Here is an 11982-nt window from a genome sequence, read left to right as displayed (position 1 = left end):
TACCAATCCAAATCTTGAGCCTTGAGTCCCTGCTAGGTTATTTAAAAAACCATCGTAAATAGAGGAGATACTGGGCATGAAGGTTCTGGGTCTGCTTCGTGTGTGAAGTAGATGTATGTGACGTATAGGTCCAGGGAGGGCTGGAGGGGGAGCCAGGGACCAGAGAGATGGTGCTGGATTCAGGTAGATATGGGGAGATCTGGGGGGAGGGGTTCATGGAGGAGAGTAAGGGAGGGGGAGGGGAGGATGGGGGTTCCATGATGATGGCATTCCCTGAAGTGGGGGACAATGGTAGTGGGTGGGACCCAGAGTTCTGTTCCATAAAGGTTCTGCTATGTCAGCTCGGTGCACTCGGGAAATATGGAGCAGACAACGGAAGGTAGACACCACGATGAAACTCAAGAAGAATGCTGTCACCCTGCCGATGGCCTCTGAAGCCATGAGAGAGGAGCCTCTCTGCCTTGAGACTGGAAAAATAGATCTGAACAGCGATGAGGGAGGGGACAGGGTACACTGGGGAGTCCTCACACAAGCCCAAAAGAGGGAATGGTCACCTGTGTCAAATACTGACCAGAAGACAAGCCAGGCAAGCACAGGGAATACCTATTGGACATGGCCACTTGGTGACAATGATGAGGGCGGGTCTGAGAGTGGGGGTGAGGGGTGGGAGGTACAGGGGTGAGGGGTGGGAGGTACAGTGGTGAGGGGTGGGAGGTACAGGGGTGAGGGGTGGGAGGTACAGGGGTGAGGGATGGGAGGAGCAGGGGTGAGGGGTAGGAGGTGCAGGGGTGATGGTAAGGAACTCAGGTGTGTGGTGTGCTTGTCTGTTTGGAATACACCAATGGATTGGATGGCGGCTAAAAGCGGGGGACTCACAGGTAGATCATAAACCCAGCTAGGAGGGCACAGGAACAGCTCTAGTTGGGCCCTGGAGTATCTTTCCCAGCAGCCAACCAAGATGTCTGCCACCCTCCACATTCCTGATCCCAAGACTCAAAACATCTCCATGACTCATTCCCCGTGCTGCCCATGTTGAAGGGACAGGCAGAACTGTGGGCTCACGCAGGCTAGCTTTGGCTGCTGTTCCCTTCTGGGGAGCTCATGCCTGCTCCTTGGAGGCACGAACATGACTCCCTTGTGCTCTTCTCCTTTCCCATCACCACAGCCCTGAGGCTGTCAGCGGAATCGAGCTAAGGGCAGGAAGCAGAGAAGTAGGCGTCTGAGGCCAGGTCGTGGGGCTCATTGTGGAACCCACGGTGCACACTGCCTTGCATAGGCCCCTTATCCTCTCTGAGAATAGGGAATTTCTTTCTTTATTGTTTCTATTTCCATTTTTAGATCCTGGATGGTTTTGTTCAGTTCCTTCAGCTGTTTGGTTGTGTTTTCCTGTAATTCTTTATTCTATTGGTGATGCTTGCATCTATGACTCCTGGTCTCTTTCCTAGGCTTTTCTATCTCCAGTGTTGTCTCCCTTTGTGATTTCTTTAGGGATTTCTTCCTTTTTCATCCATTTATTGTGTGTGTGTGGATGCTTTGTTTGCACATGTATTTAGACACCACATGTGTGCCAAGTGCCCGGGGCAGCTAGAAGAGGGTTTCAGATCTCCTGGAATTAGAGACGGTGATGAGTTACCTGGGTTCTAGGAATTGAGCCTAGGTCCTCTGGGAGATCAGCCAGCTCCCAGCTACTGACCGTCTCTCCAGGCAGCCTTCTCTGAGGCCCACCTAGAGTTGGGGAGATACTTGGGAGGGAGAAGGAAGGAATCAGGCCCACAAGTCTCTAAAATGGCTCTCATCATTTGTCCATGACGTTCCTTCTCATAGACAGTGAGACAGTGAGCCTCACAGCAGAGGAAGTCCAGCTTCTCAGAAAGACAGTGGAGACAGGGGCTACCACAGAGCTTGTCTCCTCTGTGGGTTCCGATTAAAATTGCCTTCGTGCTTGCAAGGCAACTTTACACCCCGGCTATCTCCCCAGGCCCTAAGCTGTTCTTTATCACACAAGCATGATTTCCCTGGGATCATGATTTCTTCCTTATGGAGTCTCTGGTTGTCTGCCAGGCAAGCTCAACTTTGCCAGATACATGAGGGAGGTAAAGAGCAGCCTCAAGGCCTCCTTCCTGCCCTCACAAGCCTGCCTGTCTGTTCCCAGCACCTGCAATCCCTGCTTAGGATCTCTGCCAGCAGGCCCCATTGACTGCATACCCTAAGCATCTACTGTGGGGGCAAGACCATGCTTGGAGGATAAGAAATAAAATTAAATAAACAGTTCAAGACTCTGCTTCACGTGGTAATACATGCCTTCAGTTGCACTTGGCAAGCAGAGGCAAGCGGTTAACTGAGTCTGAAGCCAACCTGGTCTACACAGAGTTCCAGGATGATCAGAACTATAATAGAGAGACCCGCCCCGCCACCACCATCTCAAAGACACACATACAGGCACACAACTTAAACTCAATATACTATATTGGCTACATATTGTGGAGGTCAGAAGACAGCTTGCAGGAGTTGGTCCTTTCTTTCCACCATGTGGTTCCCAGGGATTGAACTCAGGTTATGGACGTGGCAGGGAACACCCTCACCCACTGAGCTATACCCAAGGCCCATATTTAGGCCTTCGTAACACAGGGTCTGGTATGTATACAGGTGAATGTACTGTGTAGCTGAGACTGGCCTCAACCTCTGTCCAGTCTCTACTTACTGAGCTGAGATTACAGGCACACACTTATTTATTTTTATATTTGCATTTTGAGTGTTTTTTTAAAGATTTATTTATTTATTATATGTAAGTACACTGTAGCTGTCTTCAGACACCCCAGAAGAGGGCGTCAGATCTCATTACGAATGGTTGTGAGCCACCATGTGGTTTCTGGGATTTGAACTCAGGACCTTCGTAAAAGCAGTCAGTGCTCTTACCCACTGAGCCATCTCTCCAGCCCCGCTTTTTTTTTTTTTTTTTTAAGATTTATTTCATGTATATGAGTACACCGTTGCTATCTTCAGACATGCCAGAAAAGGGCATTGAATCCCATTACAGATGGTTGTGAGCCACCATGTGGTTGCTGGGAATTGAACTCAGGACCTCTGGAAGAGCAGTCAGTGCTCTTAACCACTGAGCCATCTCTCCAGCCCTTGAGTGGTTTCTAAATTTTTATTTTGTTACACATGTGAGTGGGCTGAGATGGAGAGGTCAGATGGTAACTTTTTGGGAGTCCTTTTCTTCTGCTGTGTGTTTCTGGGGATCAAACACGGGTTGTCAGATGTGAGGCGAGAGCTTCTAGCCACTAAACCATCTGGCTACCCCTGCCTTACGTTTCTTTTGGTGCTAACCCTGGTGACTTTTCTGGTTTTTTGGTAGGAACGAAGAAAGATTTGAATTTCACTGGCTTCATCTGTTTCTTGACGCTTTCCTCTTAAAAAAAATTTTTTTTTTAAAGATTCATTTCATTTTATGTGTATGAATGTTTTGCCTACACATATGTCTGTGTACCCTATGCGAGCCTGGTGCCCTCAGAGGTCAGGAGAGAGGGTTGGATCCTGAACTGCAAGAACAAGTTCTCTTGACCCCTGAGCCATCTCTCCATCAGCCCCCTTTTCAGACGATTTTATGTTATAGTCTGTGTATGAGTGATTTGCCTGCTTGTCTGTATGTGTGGACGTCAGAAGAGGAGGTAGATTTCCTTGGAACTGGAATTATCAACAGATGCGAATTGCCACTGTAGGTGCTAGAAACAGCAAATACTCATTAACTACTGAAGCATCTCTCCAAACCTTTCTTGCTGCTTTTACAGCTCAACCAAAAGGGCTCTTTGTATATTACACAGCCCCAACCTCCTCTCTGAAAAGACAGGAAACTGAGGCCCACAGAAATGGCTGTGCCCCACAGAATCTGCGCTACAGTGCTGTGCAGCACTGGAAACTATTTCCTGTCGGGACAATGCTGCCCCCTGGTGGTCATCCGCAGAAACCGGCTACCTGCACCGAGCAACTGGGCTCCTCCTTCAGACTTAGAACTTCACTCCCTTTGCCTCTCAATCCCCCAGAGGCTGCATCACCAAAAGTCTTTCTCTTCCATAAATTCCATGGCAGATTTTCTTCCCTAAGCCCCGCCTGCTAGAGATGAGCTGGTACGATCCATGACTATGAACACAGAGGTTTGAATTCTGGCTCAGTCTATTTCTATTGCTCATATTTCTTTTTGTTTGTTTGGGGTTTTGTTTTGTCTTGTTTTTGGTTTGAGGGTTTTTTGTTGGTTTTGTTTTGTTTTGCTTTGAGACAGGGTTTCTATGTATAGTCTTAGCTGTCCTGGAACTTGCTTTGTAGACTAGGCTGGCCTCTGTCTCCCAAGTGCTGAGATAAATGTTGTACACCACTACTGCCTTGAAAAACAAAACAAAACAAACAAAAGAACAAAGAAAAAGAAAGGAGAAGAAATAAGGAAGGAAGGAAAGAAAGAAGAAGAAAGAGAGAAAGGAAGGAATGAAAGAAGGAAGGAAGGAAGGAAGGAAGGAAGGAAGGAAGGAAGGAAGGAGGGAGGGAGGGAAGGAAGACAGGCACATCTTCAAGCCTTTCTCCCAGAGTTCTGAAGATAGAAGCTGTGGCTGAGGCTCAGGTATCAGGATTGTAGATAGGTTATTGTACAAGAAGCGTGGTGGCGCACACCTTTAATCCCAGCACTTGGGAGGCAGAGGCAGGCGGATTTCTGAGTTCAAGGCCAGCCTGGTCTACAGAGTGAGTTCCAGGACAGCCAGGGCTACACAGAGAAACCGTGTCTCGAAAAACCAAAAAAAAAAAAAAAAAAAAAAAAAGAAGAAGAAGCAGCAGCAGCACTGGGCTTAGTGAGAGAAACACGTGTAGCAGGTAGACTTAAGCACAGTACACAGGCAAGATAATGGGTAATTGCTTAGGAATGACATCATGGGGAAGGGGTACTAATGATGACCTGGTGTGATGGTCAAGGAGATCCTGCTAAAATAACAAGCTCAGAAGAGATCTGAAAGCAAAATGTGTGTGTGTGTGTGTGTGTACACAGACACAAAAATTTAGAGGACATCAGGTGTCCTGTTCTGTCACTCTCTGCCTTATTCTCCTGAACGTAGGAGGACTGGGCTGGTGGTCAGCAAATCTCAGTGATTCTGTCTCTGCCCTGCTCAGTGCTGTGATTACAGGTGTTCATGGCCATGATCAGCTTATGTGGGTGCTGGGGATTTGAACTTTGGTCTTCATGCTTGTGTAATAAGCACTTTATCCATCTCCCTAGTCCAACAACGGCTTATATCATATAAGCTACACCTGACTGCTTGGAGAGATTGAGAACTGCAGTCTTTATATTTTGGCATTTGGAGGAGGGATACAGTGATCAAACCCAGTGCTATATAAGTGAGTTGCATCCCAACCTGCAGTCCTTCATATTAGCCATAGATCCAGTTAAAAATTGAGATTCTTGGACTAGAGAGATGGCTCAGTGGTCAAGAGCCCTGACTGCTCTTTCAGAGTCCCTGAGTTCAATTCCCAGCAACCACATGGTGGCTCACAACTGTCTGTAACCTCTGTCTGTAACTGTCTGTAATCTGATGCCCTCTTCTGGTGTGTCTGAAGACAGCTACAGTGTCCTCATATAAATAAAATAAATCTTTTAAAAAAATGAGATTCTTGTTAGGAATAGTGCATGTTTTTCTAATCCCAGCACTTCAGAGACAGTGGTAGATGGGTCTCTGAGTTTGAGACCAATCTGTGAGGTTCAGGCCAACCAGGGCTACACAATGAGACCCCCATCTCAAAACAAAACAAAACAAAACAAAACAAAACAAAACAAAACAAAACAAGGGGCGGTGAATGGAGGGGTGAGAGGGAAGGAGAAGGAGGACCTATCTACAACAGATGATCAAGGATTGTCTCTGCCACAAAACTGTTTCTGATATCACTAGCTTTTGGTGACCTGGACTATGCTTGTATTGCTGCAGTGGTGGTCACTATCTCATGAAGTGATTTTCTTTCAAGAGTATCGATGATCAAGTCCATTCCTCTATAAGCTCCTGTCTGTGCAGGCTTCTACCACTTTAGAACCACATGCTGCAAGCTGCTGCATTTCTTCAGGGCTGTTTCCATCCCATATGCATCCTGTGCAGAAAGACAGACAGCTTTGGTAGTATTTTTTGGGATTACAGGGGGCTTTATGGAGGCTACGTGAAAGCCTGGTGCAGTCAGCAAGCCACGCAGAACCAAAGCCCATTCCAATTCTGTTGCAATCTTCTGCTATTTTATTTTCAGTTAAGCTATTCTTCTTTTGGCTAGCGCTAATCTACCATTCAACTCATCCATGTGTTTAATTTTTTGTATGTGTGTATATTTAATCTCAATCAAATATTGTTCTGAGACTTTCCTTTTGGTCTTTTTCAAATATACTTTGATGGGGTTTTTTCTTTTCTTCTTCCTCTTCTTCTTCCCCTTCTCCTCCTCCTTCCTTCTCCTCCCCTTCCCCTTCCCCTTCTTCCTCTACTCTTCCTTCTTTTCCTCCTCCTCTTCCTTCTTCTTAAGACAGAGTGTTAGGCTGCAGAGATGGCTCAGAGGTTTAGAGCACTGACTGCTCTTTTGAAGGTCCTGAGTTCAAATCCCAGCAACCACATGGTGACTTACAACCATCCGTAATGAGATCTGACACCCTCTTCTGGTGTGTCTGAAGATAGGTACATTGTACATAAATATAATAATAAATAAAGCTTTTTTGTTTTGTTTTGTTTTGTTTTTTTTGTTTTTCGAGACAGGGTTTCTCTGTGTAGCCCTGGCTGTCCTGGACCTCACTTTGTAGACCAGGCTGACCGTGAACTCAGAAATCCGCCTGCCTCTGCCTCCTGAATGCTGGGATTAAAGGCGTGCGCCAACATGACTGGCTTGGATGTCCTTCTTTGATTTCTTCAAAGTACTTGAAGGTTTCCTCTACTTCTCTGGAGTTATGAAATGCATAGGGGTTTTTTGTTTGTTTGTTTGTTTTCTTTCATTTTACTGGAGATCTAGGGAAGTCCTTCAAAGTACTGACTTGGGTGAGAACAAAGGTGGGAGACCCTTCCTCTTTTCTTTTTTTTTTTTTAATTTTTTTTTTTAAGATTTTTATTTATTTATTATATGTAAGTACACTGTAGCTGTCTTCAGACACTCCAGAAGAGGGCGCCAGATCTCGTTACGGATGGTTGTTAGCCACCATGTGGTTGCTGGGATTTGAACTCTGGACCTTTGGAAGAGCAGTCGGGTGCTCTTACCCACTGAGCCATCTCACCAGCCCCCCCTTCCTCTTTTCTTTCCATGGCTTACCAGTCTCTGTCACGCCGCTGCTTTGTGCAGACTAGGCTGGAAGCTGAGGTGGCAAACCCAGCGCAGGGTCTATCTCTGCTTCCAGAGACAACACAGTAGTGGGGAAATGGGCTATTGCAATAAATAGGTGGCCAGAAATCCACTCAAGAAAAAAAAGGGACTATGGGAATTCAAGGGAGGAGTACCCCGAGCAGCCTCTAGTCCAGGGGTTCTTAACCTTCCTAAGGCTGTGGCCCTTTAATACACCCCATGATGTGGTGACCCCCGACCATAGAATTATTAGTGTTGCTACTTCATGACTGCTGAATGCAGAGTGGAAAATTAGAAGGTAAAAGGGACTAGGCTTGGCTTGGGCAGAGGAAGAGAGCATGGGTGTGGCCATGCTATATCAAAAGCCTGGGAGATTCCCTGAAGAGAAGAGATTCTATCCTGGGAAAAAGCCAAAGGGATAACTAAATGGGACAAGACAGTTTATTTTGCAGAGCTGAGAGATGAACTGTCATATTAAACCCTTCACTGAGCACCCCAGCCCCTCAGTTCCGTTTCTACATGTTACAGGAAAAACGGGGTGACTGATCAGGAGAGAGGCCATTCCCTGAAATCCAGTGAGTAGGTAGCCAGATGCAAGGCAATGCTGGGCGGTGGCCACCTCCAGAGGGATGATAGCATTGCCAGCTTCTGGTTGAGCTTCTGAAGTTGGGCTCCTGTGATCTGCAGAGGTCAGGTCGGTAACAGCATATGGCTCGTCTCATCTGCCTCCGAAGCCCATAGACTGCTAGGGTCCAAGCTGACCACAGCTTAGCTGTCCTTGGGGGGAAACAAAAAACAAAAAAACAAAAACAAAAACAAAACCCAAAATACCAATCCAGAAACTAATCAACCCCGAAAGAGCACTCAGTGACCCAGCTGACCGCATCCGCGGTTACCAGGGAACAGGACGAGTCGCAATGTTCCATCTCAGGAAGTAAGAAGAGTGCTCCAGGAACCGCAAGCGTGTTTCCACCAGGCTCCCAGCCAGCTGTCCTTTATACGCTTGGCACAAGAACCGAAGAGGCTTAAGAATAGCAGCAGCTTGTCTGGTGCTAAACACTTCATCCTGTGATCCCTTCCGAGACACAGCATCCCCAGCAGTTTTCACTAAAAGGCTGAGCTGAAGTTCTTAATCCCAACATTGCAGACTGAAGCAGTGGAAAATGGCCACCTCCTGACTGCGTGCGGCATACACCTAGAAGCCAGACCGATGGATGGGATGAGATCACATCCCTTCAGTCACCTCATTTGGTAGTCAGTTAAAGATAACTTGAGTGTTCTCGTCTACGACACTCCTGCCACTTCCATCTGCCACTGCCCTGATATATTTATCAAAAAAAAAAAAAAAAAAAAAAAAAAAAAAGACACCGGTACATGTCCTCAATCTCCTCCAGTCTTGTCTTTGATATTTGCTATTCGGATATAACTATGATGCTTATGAGTATTTTTTGGTTTTTTTTTTTTTTTTTTTTTTTTTTTTTTTTGGTTTTTCAAGACAGGGTTTCTCTGTATAGCCCTGGCTGTCCTGGAACTCACTTTGTAGACCAGGCTGGCCTCGAACTCAGAAATCTGCCTGCCTCTGCCTCCCAAGTGCTGGGATCAAAGGTGTGTGCCACCACGCCCGGCATGAGTATTTTTGTAGATCTAATTCAGTTTCAGGTTTCTCTTGTCTAGGTGGAGGCTATGAGTCCATTGGAAGAATCCTGTGGCGAGTGAGGTGCTCTTGATGTGTCAGACTGGAGGACCCACCCATGCAGGACATGATTTCCCAGGTACTACGGCTTCCTTGTTACTTCTAATATCCCTCTATCATATTCTGTTCACTGGGATGTGAGTCACCAGCACAGTAGAGGGAAGAAATTCTTCCCAGTGAACTGATCTTAAATTACTTTCAATTCTTTACTTAAGGAAGATTCATGCCCAGCCACCCCTACTTTTGAAAACTTAAATTCAGCATGGATTTATTTTATGACCTGGGTTTAGCCACACACTATTTTTTTTTAAACGTGCTATCACATTTATTTATGTGTGTATGTGTCAGGGTGCACATGTCCCACAGTATTTTTCTGGAGGTCAAAGGACAATTTGTGCAAGCTGGCCTCTTTCCACCATGAGAGTCCCAGGGACTGAATTCAAGTCGGCAGGACACCAGTGCCTTAACTTACTTGAGCCATCTTGCCAACCCACACCAAATTTAACATTTTTAAACATTTAACTATTCATTTATTTTTATTTTCATGTATGTACCTACTTATACATCCATGTGCTACTGTCTGTGGAGATCAGAAGACGGTGTCAACTGTCCTAGACACTGAGCTGCCATGTGGATGTTAGGAATTGAAGCTGGGTCCTTTGTAAGAGCAAGTACTCTTAACTGCTGAGTCATCTTTTCAGTGCCCCCAACACTCTCCAATTTTAAAGATTTTATTTTGTGTGTGTCTGCATGCACATGTATAGGAGGGCATCAGACTCTAGAGCTGGAGATACAAGCAGCAAGGCTTCTGAGCCCCTCACACCCTCTAAATACTGTGAACTTTGGTTCTTCAGAGGAATAGCGCTATGTTCTTAACCCGAGCCATCTTTATTCCATGATTATTTTTCTCAACTTTTATTTTGAAAATTTTTTGTGTGTTTTGCCTGAATTTATTTCTGCACTCAGTATGTGTGCAGTGCCCTTGGAGGGCAGAGAGACATCAGATCCCCTGAAGCTGAAGTTGCAGACACCTGAGAGCCACCCTGGCAGGGTTGGAATTGAACCTGGGTCTTCTCAAAGAGCAGTCAGTGCTCTTAACCACTGAGCCATCTCCCCAGCCTCCATTTCAGTAAAAGGTGTAGTAGTTTATGCATCCAGACAACTCAGTATTACCCAACAAAGGAATGGGGCATGTGCACGTGTCACAATACGGATGGATCTTAGGATACTATGTCACCTGCATATGGCAGGACACTCCAGTAATCCCAGCACCGAGGGGCCAAGCAGGAAAATCCAGACCAGCCTGTGCTACATAGGGAATCCTGTCCCCCAAACCAAAAGAAAACAAAGTACAACTCAGGAATCACATATTTGGCAGTGGGCTCAAGAGAACTCAGCAGTTGAGAGTGCTTGTTGCTCTTCCAGAGGACCATGAGTTCAGTTCCCAGCACCCAGGTCAGGTGACTCACAACCACCTGGTCAGCTCCAGGCTAGCAACCTCCTCTTCCAACACACACACACACACACACACACACACACACACACACACACACACACAAGGACAAAACCAAACCGCCTTTGCCAATGTGCTAGGGGCATTTATCTGAGACAGGGTCTCAGTGTATACATAGTTCTGCCTGCCCTTGTCTCCCAAAGTGCTGGGGTTAAAAGCATGCTTCCACAACTTGCTGTTTTTGAGGCAGATTTCAAATTGTAACCCAGGATAGCCCCAGGTGGGTAGCAACCCTAACTTTACTAGGATTACATGTGAACCAAGAACAACTCTGCCAAATTACTTCTCATAATGGCTTTCTTACCTGTGTTTTAGGAATAATAGCATTTAAACGGTTTAAGACAGATCTTTATGTCTCAGTACATTGGGGGGTGGGGGGTGGGGAGCGACACAGACGGACACAGCTCAGTGGCTGAGCACTGGCTGCTCTCCCAAAGGACGCGAGTTCAATTCCCAGCACCTACATGGCAGCTCAGAACTATGTCTAACTCCAGTTCCAGGGGACTCAGCACCCTCACACTGACATACTCGAAGGCAAGACACCAATCCACATTTCAAAAGACTCAGTGCATCCATGGTGGCACATGCCTTTAATCCCAGAACTAAAGCGGCAGAGGGAGGCAGTTGGATCTATATTGAGTTCCAGGCCAGCCAGGGACACACAGTGAGGCCGTCTCAAAGAAATAGAAAAGCAAGCCCTCCCAGAACACTCAGTACCATCTGATAGCACCGTGTCCTTGGAGCTCGATGCAAGCTTTTACAAAGCAAGAACCGTTATCTGTTTTATTGCCGATGAAAATAGGACTTGGCATTTGTGGGGTGACTGAGTCTTAGGTACTTTATGTACCAATGTGGAACAACCTCAAAGAACTGCTAAGGAAAGCAACAAAAGCACAAGCTAGCCATCTTGCACAGCCGGTGTGGGGGGAAGCAGCACACCCACACAGCTTTATATATGGCTCAGGCCTGGAAGGCTCTCTTCAGCTCAGGCTACAGTTGGATCAAGATGCCCCTGCTCTGGCCCTTTAAGAACAAAACAGGAAGTTTAGGGGTGGTATGTGCCTTTAACTTCCACCTACTGGTGGAGGATGAGACAGGCAGATCTCCGTGGGCCAGCCTGATATATAGAATTTATCCCAGGACAGAACTACATTTGAAAAAAACCAAACTGGCTGCTAATTTACACCTGTAGCCCCAAAACTAGTCAAGAGAATCATTAACTTTGAGGCCAGCCTGACCTACAATGAAACCAGTCAAGAGGAATTGGCTCATGTGTAGACAATCCGAACAGCTCCACTTCTCTGGTGTTTTTATTTCCCCATGTGACCCTGGCCTAGAGGTCCCTATGTAGACCATACTGGCTTCCAACTTGTGATCCACTGGCCCCAGCCTGCTGGGATTAGTGTCCCATGATGCCTGGGTTATGAACAATTTGGAG

The sequence above is a fragment of the Mus caroli genome, unplaced genomic scaffold (assembly GCF_978045245.1).
Source record: "Mus caroli unplaced genomic scaffold, Mus_caroli_1 scaffold_19, whole genome shotgun sequence".
In the NCBI taxonomy this organism is placed as follows: Eukaryota; Metazoa; Chordata; class Mammalia; order Rodentia; family Muridae; genus Mus; species Mus caroli.
Note: the sequence above shows the minus strand (reverse complement) of the source record.